At 37.0% G+C, this 15,463-nt stretch overlaps 1 long non-coding RNA gene across 1 annotated transcript in view; it reads right to left on the reverse strand.

Annotated features, from left to right (window-relative positions):
- The window catches only part of LOC139775789 (uncharacterized), a 32,005-nt gene that overhangs the window by 854 nt on the left and 15,688 nt on the right, over window positions 1–15,463 (reverse strand). Inside the window, exons 2-3 of the long non-coding RNA XR_011718934.1 lie at window positions 785–920; window positions 1–707 (exon numbers count right to left, since the gene is read on the reverse strand). The exon at window positions 1–707 is cut by the window's left edge and continues 854 nt beyond it. This is a non-coding gene — a long non-coding RNA (uncharacterized lncRNA). The remainder of the gene's footprint in view (window positions 708–784; window positions 921–15,463) is intronic.

Consider the following 15,463-nt stretch of genomic DNA (forward strand, 5'->3'; position numbering starts at 1 on the left):
TTCTTTAGGGTGCGATCACATGGACTGATATTTTCCGCGTAACGCGTATCGCGTAACCATGCAGAGACGTTCCGCGTTTTCTGTTACGCGGAATTGAATGTCCTTAATGCACATGGTACATAAAACGGCAGCAGCGTATCGCGTTTAACCAATGATATTTTTCTATTCTGTTAAAACATTACTAAATGTCGCAGTTGATTGGTTACGCGAGTATTTATTATGCAAATTTTGTGTCCATGTGAACGATGAAATCAGAATATCACGTAAATGCATACAAATATATTTGAATGTTCCATAACCTGACTGACAGTGAATAAAGCGTAACCTAAAATGAATTCGGAATTACTAATAGCTATTATTGCTCTACAAAAGCAAACAATAAATAAAAAAGATTATAGAATGTCAATCATGAAATTAAAAAAATTAGTTACTCTTTTCTTACTGTACAAAGAAAACGAGCGAAACAAAATAGTAAAACGGAAGTATTGGGTTCATCCAATTTTTACAAACGAAAAGCGAGAACGGTATGGAGCAAGTAAAACTCTTATAAAGGAATTGTATTTTTATAATGATGAAAAATTAGATCTTTCTTTAACATTTAAACGATGATCGTATAACGGTGGCCTATCTATTACAGCCATTATAAGACGTTCATCCAAATCTATATTATTCGGGTGACAATAATTCATCTTCGTCTAATCTGTTCACTGTAAAAAAAAGTTTGATTATAATACTGCATTTCATATAATATATGTACAAATTGATACATGTAAGAAGTGTATACCAATAGTATAAGCTACATTATTTTCGTCAATGCTCAAAGGGTACTTATTTTCATCGTATTCTTTAAAACATTCATGTTGTAATATATTTTAGCATTGATGTGCCATGAGCCAACCACAATATCCACATTTAATTTGCTGTAAACAAAGATAATTATGTTAACGAATTAAGAACCAAATGATATAACCTATAACACACATCAAACAAAATAAGAAAACCAACATAGAACAAGTAAATATAAAAATAAATAAAGAAAAATATAAGAGAGGAAATAAAACAGCTGTTTACATATTTTTGTAGTAAACTCTAAACTAAGGGTGCGGTTACATGGGTTGATATTTTCCGCGTAACGCGTATCGCGTAACCAATCAGAGACATTCAGCGTTTTCTGTTACGCGGAATTGAATGTCCTTAGTTTACATGAGCCATTTTTTCCGCGTAACGCGTATCGTGTAACCAATCATATCGTTCATTCTTTTAGAATGTTCCAACAGAAATGTCAAACATCGTAATTTATTGGTTACGCGATACGCGTTACGCGGAAAAAATGGCCCATGTGAACTAAGGACATTCAATTCCGCGTAACAAAAAACGCGGAATGTCTCTGATTGGTTACGCGATACGCGTTACGCGGAAAATATCAGCCCATGTAACCGCACCCTAACGCGTAACCGCGTAACCAATTAGAAGCGTTTCGCATTTTCGGTTACGCATATTCGCGCTTCTGATTGGTTACGCAATACGTGTTACGCGGAAAATATCAGTCCATGTGACCGCACCCTAAGGGTGAAGTCCCATGGAGCCAGCGTACGGCGTACCGGCGTATGGCGTAAAGAAGCTTGGCTAATCACAGACTTTACGTTTGTTTTCATTACGCCAGCACAGATGTTACGCTGGTTTTTGAAGCGTTTCGGCGTTTATGCTACAATGATACACACCCACTGCACGTACACGCATATGGAATATTGCTTCATGTATGAATGTATGTGTTAAAAATTGCGCTGAAAATTTCATCGGCTGTCCCATTGGGCGTATTTACGCCGGTGTAATGATCAATAAGCCAATCACAAGACCCCTTGAGCATCTATTTTGAAAATAAGCATTGTAAAACAACACTGTGATTGGCTTATTAATCATTACGCTGCTTAAATACGCTCCATGGGACAGACGATGTTTGTGCTGGCGTAACGAAAACGAGCGTAAAGCCTGTGATTAGCCAAGCTTCTGTACGCCATACCCCACATAGCATGCATATCAAAAAGACGTCCAGAAGATATCCCGAAGATATCCTATCGCCTAAATATATCTTCGGAATATCTTCTGGACGTCTTTTTGATATGCATGCTATGTGGGACGCCGGTTCGCCATACGCTGGCTCCATGGGACTTCACCCTAAAGGTGGAAGCACATAAAATTGCAGGAGCCATGGGCAGAATGCAGAAGCCATATGCGCATGCGCTATGGTATTTGTAGAGCTCTACGAATACCATAGCGCATGCGCATATGGCTTCTGCATTTTGGGGATCGATCATGTATCTTTTCCCCTAGGACGGAAACGTGAAAGTGAAAAGTTTATCTCTTTCTATTCAACACCAATAGAAAGAGATAGTTACATGAAACTTTTCACTTTTCACGTTTCCGCTCTAGGGAAAAAGTTACATGATCGCTACCCTGCCCATGGCTCCTGCAATTTTATGTGCTTCCACCTTTAACGCGGAAAATACATGCCATGGAACTCCAGTCTAAATAGATGTTCTGTGGGCGGAGGACCTGCGCGAAACGGACGAGTTTTCGTCCGATCCAACCATGATCTCTCGTTGGACGGAGTATATCTATAATGTGGTGGACATAACCTGAAACTACCGCGTACCGGCGCGTGCACTGCATGATTTACGACGTTGCATCAGAAATCTTAAAAAGTGGTGAGGTATTATACAAGTATGCATGGTCCTGCGTTTTGGGAAACAAAAGTCTTTTCTTACGTAATTTTGCTCGCAGAATCTGAATCTAGCCGCAGAATTACTCTATCACGTCAGGTTTCCGAGATAAATGGGTTTAAATAGCCAAAAAACAGCGATTTTGGCCATATTCAGTTTATTATTAGTAACAAGGCAATTTTTTTCTTAAACCAATAACATCTTAAAGTACTGGTTTTTGTCTTCAAAATAAATTTGGTTTTCAACCGTACGATTTTTTTTGTTGAGATATTTCATTTCAAATGTAGAGAATTTCTAGTGCATTATAGCCCAGCACTAAGCTAATAGACCACACTTTCAATTTTTGTAACTTTCCTTGTGGTGTGTCGGCGCATGTGTGCGTGCGCAGGCTACAATGCACTATAAATTCTCTACATTCGAAATGGAAAATCTCAGAAAAAAAAATCGTACGGTTGAAACCCAAAATTCATTTTGAAGAGAAAAACCAGTACTTTAAGATGCCATTGGAGTTTTTTTTTTTAAATTGCTTTTTTACTAATAATAAGGTGAATACGGTCAAAATCGCTGTTTTTTGGCTATTTAAACCCATTTATCTCAAAAACCTGATAGAGTAATTCTGCGGCCAGATTCGAATTCTGCGAGCAAAATTAAGAAACGACTTTTGTTTCCCAAAACGCATAAAAAAGTTAAAATTTTGTAGGCTTGTGTTATTTATTCGAAGCTGTTTATTGCAAAAATGGGTGGATGTTCAGCTCTATTTTGTAATAATTCGTCAACAAATCCTGGCGGAAAAAACTATGAAAAAGTATGTTATTCCGACAAAAAATTATAGCTGTCTACAATAAAGTATCCGAAAACAACTCACTCATATTTTAACAAGTTGTAGTTTTTTTTTTGCAGAAAATTTATACAATTATCTAAAATGAGCTACAATCTTCTACGAGAAAAAAATAGTTGCAGTTTCTCATTTTAATTATAAGTATCTATGCTAAACTACTATAGTTTCTACGACATAGTTCGGACATAAATGGGAAACAAAAAGATGGACGGAGTCATTTGTTGTAACTTTTCATAGAAATTACAAGTTTCTAAAAAAAGTACAACTTTTAACGGCTCAACTTCCGAATAGCCCCTACCTCCGAATTTGATGAAACTTGCAGCAATTGTTGACCATTAGAGGACACGTTCATACTATAAAGGATTTTGTACGGAAACAAACAGGAACGGAGAAATTGGCGTCAAAAATTCAAAATTTTCATTCTAATTTATAGACAGTCTAGTGGTTGAATTTTGATGAAACTTGAGTGGTATAGGTTAATAGGCCCTATCTCAAACCGATTTCTCTGTAATCACATATGCGCATGCAAGAAGTGTGCGAGCCGCTAATCTGATACGGGCTTTACGTGCTAAACTTATGCCCGATCTACAATAGCTGTAGTAAGCTGTAGTAAGCCTCAAGATGTAAGAAATTGACCAATCACAGTCGATTATTCTCCTCACATTCATCTGTAATTGGTCAATTTCTTACATCTTGAGGCTTACTACAGCTATTGTAGATCGGGCATTATGGTCTGTTCTTTACAGCTGAACTGGCTGCACTAGTTCAGAGTTCATCCTTTTCCTTCCAATGTGGTGTAAAAAAGCCCAATAAACTTTTGGTTCTTACGGAAAAGCAACACGTTGATTGGCTACCGCGTCGCTTCTTGCCGCGCGGCAAGCGTTTCCGCGTCCTGTGTGCAGAAGCCATAAGTATTGGTAAGTGGATCTGGATAGCTTATGGCTTCTGCACACAGGACGCGGAAAGGCTTGCCGCGCGGCAAGAAGCGACGCGGTAGCCAATAAACTTTTGGTTCTTAACCCTTGTGTACACGATACTAGAAATCGGTCCGAGTCCTCGGTCCGAAAAAAAGTTACTAGAACTCGAATCGTGTACACAGGCAACTCGGATGAATTTCTCGAATAGAAATCTCGTACAGAAATAAAATGCATCCTGTCCCATTTTTCCGTACAAGTTATCGATTCAATTCCATGTTGCCAACATTATTACTTTATAAATAGCTAGTCAATGATGGTCAATGTAACGTTGGACAACGGAAATGTATATAACTTTCATAAATCTTTGATAAATAGAGAAAAGAGAATTATATATGTATATTCCACGGGCCCAGGCTCATACTTAGCTCTCGACCCCACATTTTTCGACTATAACGCTATCTAGAATCATCAAAGTACAACTACTTCTATTCGAGAACTTGAATCGAGGACTTGGACCGATTTCTAGCATCGTGTACACAAGGCTTTACGGAAAAACAACACGTTGATTGGCTACCGCGACGCTTCTTGCCGCGCGGCAGGCCTTTCCGCGTCCTGTGTGCAAAAGCCATTAGTTAGTTGAACGGTGGACTGGCGATTGGAAAGTGTCGAGTTTCAGTGTAGTTTCCTTGTTTTATACTTTTTGTGTTTATATGTTTACAGTGGATTATTATAAAGATGTGGAATCGGCGTTCTCTTTGCCGCTCCCACGTTTATATGTATGTTTATATGTATTGTCTGTACACACATATTAATATGTAATCAGTAATTATTAATTAGTAATTAGTAAATCATACAATTTACCATTTGTATTTTTTTAATTTCTCCGTTCCTATTTGTTTCCGTACAAAATCCTTTATAGTGTGGGCGTGTCCTTTAATGCTCTACAATTGCTGCAAGTTTCATTAAATTTGGAGGTAGGGGCTATTCGGAAGTCTTACCCATTACTTGTGACGGGATCAAAATGGAATGTTTTGATTGGTTAACTCGGATGACGCGACGCGTGACGCGCTCAGTGGAAACTCAGCCTTACGGACTTGGACCGATTGTGAAAAATACTCGATACCCGGGAAAAAAGAATTAGATCTGCCGAGATATGACCAGATCTGATTCATCAGATCTGGCCTGTAGATATAATTTGATGTGCAAATTTTGTCTCTATCTGAGATCTGAACAGATATAACCAGATCTGACCAGATATAATTTGATCTGCCAGATATAATTATTTACCGAATGTATCCAGATCTGCTCAGATATAATTAAAAATTATGAAGGGATGTAAAATGTTATAAAACCATAAATATATCGATTTAATTCGAAATTGTGTGCCACTTTATTATAAGCGTGCGATACAAATGATGACATAAGTTGTACCGTACACTTGATTTATATACCATTCTTATACTATCGTTTGTCATATTTTAAATACGAGAAACGGATCTCATCGAATGCCATCTATCGGATGATCCGACATTTGCACAGGGTACAACAAAAAGGTCGGGACACTGAATTATCTCGGAAAGATGACGTTTTCGAAAGAAATATTTTATACAAAAGTTTTAGGGTACCAAGTTATCCATTATGTGGTGATATTGATTTGACCTTGAACGATCTTGAGAAAGTCACATCAGGTCATATTGAGTTCTTTAAACGGGGATCCCTATTTTTTATGTCATATTCTTGTAACCCTTGTCGAGACGTTTTCAAAACACTAAGATAAAGCTCTCTTTCGTTAAGAATTTCCTAAAATATTTTAAATTTTGTCATGACATTTTTAATATAAAATATGAGATATCTCATAAAGTAGGTATTCACTTTTCGATAACTGTACCTTCATACTTTTATGCGTAGAATAATGAAAGGAATCGAATAATAATATTAATTTTTATTAATCTTTACATTTGCAATTTTGCAAAATTGAATGCGTCTACAAAATGCAATCAAATTTTTTAAAATAATTTTTTTCTGTTTTTTTAATAACAATCAATTCCCGACCTTTTTTTTACACCCTGTATAACCAGTAAATAATTCTTATTAATTAAAGTAAAAAATGTAAAGTCTCTAATAATTCTTATTTAAGTTGGTAATTATTTATGCAAGTCTCCAAATAACTTCAACAAAATTTTTAATGTAATTTAGCTATTAAATAATAATCAAATTGAGGGGCGGCAGTGTGGTCTAGTGGTAGAGCGCCAGACTCGTAATCTGAGGAACCAGGTTCGAGTCCACTAGAGCCATGTAGTATGGAAAAAGTTTTTTTCCGAAGAAACTGCGCCTTCCGTGCAAGATAAGATCTTGTGCGGAAAAAACTGGGCTCCGTCTTTCGGAAGAGACGTTAAACCGTTGGTCCAAAGGAAATGGATGAGAGTGGGATAGGGTTGGGTACGTCCCTGCAAAAACGCCGTAAGATACTAGACTGTGAACCCTACGGGGATATACAGTAAATAATAGTTTAATAATCAAATTGAGAGTTTTTTCACTTCTGTTTATCCATCATCTGTAAGCTTACAATGTATGTACATACGAAATAACTTTTATATTTCTGTGATTGTCTTTTGTATTTTAGATATAAGGCGAATTGATGAAAATGCTTGTAAAACAAATAACTAACATTTTTTTGTTTATAAAAAATACTTGTTTTCTGCAAATTATATCTTTATCATAAATTATTTTTATATAATTATATCAAAGATTTTTAATTAAATATCTTCAATTTGCTATGTATAAAAAAATTTATAATTATATATTTAAATATCACATTAGACGAATATCGATCATCAAACATTTAATTTATTATAGTTAAACATGGCCAGATATCGTCAGACCTGAACTGTTTTCGATCAAATACAACCTCAGTTCGACTTATATCTGGATAGATATGGTCAGATATAATGTATTTTGGATCGTATTCGAGTATGGTTATATCTAAACAGATACAGTCAGATCTAGACTGTTTCGATGAAATTAAATCACAGATATGGTTCGATCTGAGCAGATATGGTCCGATTTGAACCGTCAAAGATGATCAGATTACACTCCATATATTGTTATATACAGGGTGTCACTGAATGTTTGGTACTTTTCTCATATTTAGATAGAGCGAGCCAAACTGAGTCGAAAAGTCATGTACCATTTTGCAATTTTCGCGATAGTTGATGAGTTATTAATGATTAAAAATCGCCGTATTGGCCCGGCCCACCGCCAAATCCAAGCGCGCGGCGAGATGCGGCCGCCCCGCGGTCGGCGCGCGGGCAGTTGTTTTCTACAAGCGGCGATGATTACGCACGAGCGGCGCGTAACGCCGGGCCCCCGTCCTGAGCGATGATAGTTTCTCGCCTTTTTTAAATAGAAATAAAATTTTCTAACAACATAGAAAAATTTTTTGTGCGTACGTATGTACATACATGTGTACATGCATACACAGGGAAATATCAATTGTACTGCTTAAAAAAGCGATTACTCAATTTACTTTTTTTCTTTTAGTAAGTAACGGTTGTCTTTAAGAAAGAATATTTTCTTGATAATAGTCTTAAAATGTACAAATTTTAGAAAGAGTCTTTATCATGTACTCGAAAGAAAAATTTATACTCCTTCAAAGAACATAATAAAATTTTATGAAAGAAAAGTCAAAATAATAAATAAAGTAATATGAGGACCCTCGAGATTGAAATAGGAGAAGTCAAGGCTATGAGGGTCAGAGGCAGTTCACAGTGCGTAATATCAGAAATAACTGATTTATTCGTCGTTTTGATACATTACATCGATCCGTACGTTTCGGCTCAGTTTTGAGCCATCTTCAGCGGCAGTTACAGAAATTAAGTTACACGTTCTCCGTACCGTATGGTGAGTTTACCGATTCAAAGTATCAGAAACATAGACCAATTGATCCATATCTGTAAATTTGTTCAATTAATGTTGAGATATTAAAAAGATTCCTTAGGAAACTCACCATTCGGTCTGAAAAACGTGGAATACAGAGCCATGTACATAATGAATACTCTCTGCGAGAAGACTTGACGATCTTGTCGACACGACACACAATGATATGAAAGGTCTTGCAAGAAGAGGCATGTCGTAGGTCAACACACCGGCGAGGATTATAACAAAGCACGATTTGACACCGTCTCAAAATGACACGGATTTTTTGCATCATGCATATGTCACGGTTTTGAGCAAATTGTAATCCATGCTCATGAACTTTGGTCGTTGGCAAATCGGGGTTTTACTATTGGTATACATGCAATATTGTGACAGTGTCAAATCGTGCTTTGTTATAATCCTCGCCGGTGTGTTGACCTACGACATGCCTCTTCTTGCAAGACCTTTCATATCATTGTGTGTCGTGTCGACAAGATCGTCAAGTCTTCTCGCAGAGAGTATTCATTATGTACATGGCTCTGTATTCCGTTTTTCAGACCGAATGGTGAGTTTCCTAAGGTATCTTTTTAATATCTCAACATTAATTGAACGAATTTACAGATATGGATCAATTGGTCTATGTTTCTGATACTTTGAATCAGTAAACTCACCATACGGTACGGAGAACGTGTAACTTAACTTCTGTAACTACCGCTGAAGATGGCTCAAAGCTGAGCCAAAACGTACGGATCGATGTAATGTATCAAAACGATGAATAAATCAGTTATTTCTGATATTACGCACTGTGATCTGCGTCTGACCCTCATAGCCTTGACTTCTCCTATCAAAATAATTAGCAAATCAAATTTTTGTTTTAATTTTATATTCTTAACTGAAGAACTGAATAATTAGAATTTAGAATATTATTTATTTTAAGTAGTATTATCAAGAAAACATTTTTTGTAAAGATCATCGTTACTTAAAAGAAGAGAAAACTGAGTAATTGGTTTTCTTAGCACTAGAATGATATTTTTTGCGTGTGCGTATACGGCACGCCATTTTACTATTTAATACCATCATAAAAATTCTACCAAATTGAATTGATACTCAAAGAAAAGAAATTATTATTATGTCTAGACATACTTATAATTCATCGAATTATTATTAAGCTATAATTGAAAATGCAGAATTACAATTATGTCTATTAGACAAAATATTAATTCTGAATTTATTTTACGTTATGACATAAAAAATTTTCGAGAATTAAAATTATGTACATAATTGTAATTCCCAAATTTTACTTATGTACGCAATTTTAATACTTGAATTTCTATTATGTACACAATTGTAATTCTGGAATTACTTTTTTTCTTTTGGTAAGTAACGGGGTTCTTTAAGAAAGAATATTTTCTTGATAATAATTTTAAAATGTATTCATCACAAATTTTAAAAAAAGTCTTTATCATGTACTGGAAAAAAGAATTTATACTCCTTCAAAGAACATTATAAAATTTTATCAAAGAAAAGTCAAAATAATAAGCAAATCGAATTTTTGTTTTAATTTTATATTCTTAGTTGAAGAATTAAACAATTTGAATTCAGAATATTACTTGTTTTAAGTAAAAAGAGTAAACAGTTACTTAAAAAAAGAGAACTAAAATAGAGAAATTGGTTTTCTTAGCACTAGAATAATATTTTTTGCGTGTGAATTTTGCGTACATAAATAGCAATCGCGATATAAGATCGCGAGCCAAAAAATAATTATTTTTTCTTTTTGTGGCAAGAAAATGATCGAGCGCTATTATTTCCACACACCACCTTGCGGCAGATAGCATGGCGCATTTTTTAAAGTGGTATCCTTAGTAGGTCTAATCCACTTTGTATTAAAATATTCTCATATTTTAATGAAAGAACTGTTCGAAGTGCCTGCCTCGTTCTCGTATACAGAGTTCGGCCCTTCGATTAATATTGCGCGTCGCGCGGTGCGCCATTTCCGGCGTGATGGTATCAAAAGCTGCGAGAATTTCTTCTCGTACCTCAGTTTCTGTACCACCACGCCGGTGTACTCGACTAAATCTTTGATGTAACCCCAAACGAAATAGTCGAGCACGTTAATATCCGGCGACCGCGCCGGCCAAATGATTGTGCCACCTCGACCCATCCATCTGTCCAGATATCCCGCGTCTAAAACATTTCGCGCCTGTCGCGAAAAATGCGCATTTTCCAATACGATGGGGCTCCTGCGGATTTTTCGAGAAAGGCGCGAAATGTTTTAGACGCGCGATATCCAGACAGATGGATGGGTCGAAGTAGTCTAATCATTTGGAAAAAGGCACTTCAAACAGTTCTTGCATTAAAATATGAGAATATTTTAATGCAAAGTGGATTAGACCTACTGGGGGGGTACCACTTAAAAAAATGCGCCATGCTATCTGCCGCAAGGTGGTGTGTGGAAATGATAGCGCTCTATCATTTTCTTGCCACAGAAAGAAAAAATAATTTTTTTTTGGCTCGCGATCTTATATCGCGATTGCTATTTATGCACAATTCACACGCAAAAAATATCATTCTAGTGCTAAGAAAACCAATTATTCCATTTCCCTTCTTTTAACGGTTATCTTCACAAAGAATATTTTTTTGATAATAATCTTAAAATACACTCATCACTCTCTTTACTTAAAACAAATAATATTCTGAATTTAAATTGTTTAATTCTTCAATTAAGAATATAAAATTAAAACAAAAATTCAATTTGCTTATTATTTTGACTTTTCTTTGATAAAATTTTATAATGTTCTTTGAAGGAGTATAAATTCTTTTTTCCAGTACATGATAAAGACTTTTTCTAAAATTTGTGATGAATACATTTTAAGATTATTATCAAGAAAATATTCTTTCTTAAAGAACCCCGTTACTTACCAAAAGAAAAAAAGTAATTCCAGAATTACAATTGTGTAGGGGAGACCGGGGCTAAACCGCCAGTTTTTTTTCGGTGCCGATTTTTAACAAGAAAATAAATAATTATAGTTAAAAGTGGTATACCACTGTAAAGAGTGAACCTTTAGCTACAAAATTTATATAGGAAATTTTTATCTATGTTGCTTTGTTTAACCGGTATAGAGCAAAAACGACAACGGTGGAAAAATTGAAATCTCAAAAATGCCGGGGTTGAACCGCCACCCCCCCGGGGCTAATCCGCCACACTGCATTTTCAATACATATACGTACATCTAATCCTGAAAAATGATAGGATACATTTTAATAATTGTTTTTTAAGAAAAAAATATAAAAATTTATTTAAAATTTTTATGCAAAACATTATTAAAAAATAATTGTTTTACCTATTCCATAAAACAATTTAGGCACGTGAATACAGAGGTTAACCAAATCGTAAACTCCCCAACGGCACGTCACATTGTCAACGCGGGCAACCACGGGGAATACGCGTGACGGCGTTCCGGTGCCATAGGATCAGTGCGAATCCTCGAGCAACCTAACCAAGCCGCGTTTCTCGCGGGGGAGCGATAAATAGCGACAGGGGGGTTAGAAAAGCTCGCGGTAGAGCGCGACCATTTTACCGACTCGACGGCGTCCTCGCGCCGATTCCTCGACGCGCCGACGACGACGACGGCCATGACCACCACGACGACGACGGCCACGACCACCACTACAACGGCGGCGACAATGACGCCGAGACGATGCGGCGAACGCTGGACGATGCGGTTGCACGCGCGACTGTCACTGACACAACGACCAACAACGACGATTTACCGCGGCCGGGAGTCGGGACGATCTACCGCGCGCGCGGCATGTCAACTCTCGCGCGGAAATCGCGGGATCTCAGAGCCGTGCCGTGCCTCGCCGTACCTCGCCGACGTGCCGTGAGCGTGAGCGATCTCGAAAACAACGGTCCGCCATCTTTTCGGTCGGCCAAAACACCCGTTTTGCGACGATACGTGCGTACCATTTCCCTCCTACACAAACTGACGCACGTGCAAGGGAAGACAGAATCACGCTCGAGGGAAACCTAATCTGAAATCGCCGTGAGCTGAAGTCGTGCGCCCGGTGCGCCACAGTGACGAGACTGGCGGACCAGCCCCGGGTGCTTACTGGCGGATAAGCCCCAAACATAAGTTTCAGGTTTGATCGCCCACGAAATATTAGACATCAACGATAATGAAAAAACTACACTGGATTCGTGTTCAGCATGCATTACTCTTTATAATCACGTACCTCGAGATTTGGAGAGTAAATATTATTGCAGATATTACAATATTTCCACGCGCAGAAAATTTCACTTTCACCTTCCGAAAACACGTTTGCCCTCGTAAAAATCATAACACGGCAGGTAACCTGCCGAAACTCCGTTGGTCACATGGGTACCATAAGCAGCGTTTACAATGTTAATAGCGAGTTCGCACAATATACAAGTTCCGAGATATTTGATTTGGCGGTTCAACCCCGTTGGCGGTTTAGCCCCGGTCTCCCCTACATAATAGAAATTCAAGTATTAAAATTGCGTACATAAGTAAAATTTGGGAATTACAATTATGTACATAATTTTAATTCTCGAAAATTTTTTATGTCATAACGTAAAATAAATTCAGAATTAATATTTTGTCTAATAGACATAATTGTAATTCTGCATTTTCAATTATAGCTTAATAATAATTCGATGAATTATAAGTATGTCTAGACATAATAATAATTTCTTTTCTTTGAGTATCAATTCAATTTGGTAGAATTTTTATGATGGTATTAAATAGTAAAATGGCGTGCCGTATACGCACACGCAAAAAATATCATTCTAGTGCTAAGAAAACCAATTACTCAGTTTTCTCTTCTTTTAAGTAACGATGATCTTTACAAAAAATGTTTTCTTGATAATACTACTTAAAATAAATAATATTCTAAATTCTAATTATTCAGTTCTTCAGTTAAGAATATAAAATTAAAACAAAAATTTGATTTGCTAATTATTTTGATAGGAGAAGTCAAAATTCCCACGAGATTCCCAACAAAGCACGATTTGACACTGTCACAATATTGCATGTATACCAATAGTAAAACCTCGATTTGCCAACGACCAAAGTTCATGAGCATGGATTACAATTTGCTCAAAACCGTGACATATGCATGATGCAAAAAATCCGTGTCATTTTGAGACGGTGTCAAATCGTGCTTTGTTATAATCCTCGCCGGTGTGTTGACCTACGACATGCCTCTTCTTGCAAGACCTTTCATATCATTGTGTGTCGTGTCGACAAGATCGTCAAGTCTTCTCGCAGAGAGTATTCATTATGTACATGGCTCTGTATTCCACGTTTTTCAGACCGAATGGTGAGTTTCCTAAGGAATCTTTTTAATATCTCAACATTAATTGAACAAATTTACAGATATGGATCAATTGGTCTATGTTTCTGATACTTTGAATCGGTAAACTCACCATACGGTACGGAGAACGTGTAACTTAATTTCTGTAACTGCCACTGAAGATGGCTCAAAACTGAGCCGAAACGTACGGATCGATGTAATGTATCAAAACGACGAATAAATCAGTTATTTCTGATATTACGCACTGTGATCTGCCTCTGACCCTCATAGCCTTGACTTCTCCTATTTTAATCTCGAGGGTCCTCATATTACTTTATTTATTATTTTGACTTTTCTTTCATAAAATTTTATTATGTTCTTTGAAGGAGTATAAATTCTTCTTTCGAGTACATGATAAAGACTCTTTCTAAAATTTGTACATTTTAAGACTATTATCAAGAAAATATTCTTTCTTAAAGACAACCGTTACTTACTAAAAGAAAAAAAGTAAATTGAGTAATCGCTTTTTTAAGCAGTACAATTGATATTTCCCTGTGTATGCATGTACACACGTATGTACATACGTACGCACAAAAAATTTTTCTATGTTGTTAGAAAATTTTATTTCTGTTTAAAAAAGGCGCGAAACTATCATCGCTCAGGACGGGGGCCCGGCGTTACGCGCCGCTCGTGCGTCGCGCCGTGTCATCATCGCCGCTTGTAGTAAACAACTGCCCGCGCGCCGACCGCGGGGCGGCCGCATCTCACCGCGCGCTTGGATTTGGCGGTGGGCGGGCCAATACGGCGATTTTTAATCATTAATAACTCATCAACTATCGCGAAAATTGCAAAATGGTACATGACTTTTCGACTCAGTTTGGCTCGCTCTATCTAAATATGAGAAAAGTACCAAACATTCAGTGACACCCTGATAACAACAGTCGCAGTACTGCGGATATCGTTCCGTTATTGCAGCGTTATATGCGGTAAAAGCAACAGAAGTAATTACGGAACGATCTTGCAGCTGTGCTCAATGACGTCACATCGTCAGTACTTACAGTGAATACAGAAACGCAGCCTTTATAGATCCTCTGTTAAGCATTTAATAGGCGTTTACGGCTACGGTCCACTTGACGCTACAAATGCTTCGAAGCACTCCTCTTCTTCTTTCAATGAAAAAAGAAGGAGAAGAAGAACGTTTTATAAAGCATTTGTAGCGTCAAGTGGACCGCAGCCTACTTTTATCATTGGAAACTGCATGCAGCTTCTATTGAGCGTTTAGTCCCCATCTACAATAGGTGTTTTAAGCCCTAAGCCCTAAGAAATTGACCAATCACAGTCAATTATTCTCCTCAAATTCAACTGTGATTGAACAATTTCTTAAGGCTTAGGGCTTATGGGTCGGCAGGAGTCACGGTGGAGACCTCTGTCGGGTTGGGTTAGCTGTGAGTCCGTATTTTATTTATTATAAATTTTTAAGAGCCAAAATGGAAAATTCGGCTGTGTACCGAATTGCGGCTGATTTTACTGATTAAAACGAGCATAAGTTTAATGAGATTCGTTAATTAATTTGGCTAAAATTTGGGAAAAACCATTTGTAGCCGTAAACTACAAATGGTTTTTCCCAAATTTTAGCCAAATTGATTAACGAATCTCATTAAACTTATGCTCGTTTTAATCAGTAAGATCAGCCGCAACCCGCTACAGAGCCGGATTTTGGAAAAAGGATCAAAATAAATTTTTCGAAAATAAATATTACG

The sequence above is a fragment of the Temnothorax nylanderi genome, unplaced genomic scaffold (genome assembly GCF_030848795.1).
Source record: "Temnothorax nylanderi isolate EJ_2023f unplaced genomic scaffold, tnyl_v1.0 TNYL_tig0105_pilon, whole genome shotgun sequence".
Taxonomy (NCBI): Eukaryota; Metazoa; Arthropoda; class Insecta; order Hymenoptera; family Formicidae; genus Temnothorax; species Temnothorax nylanderi.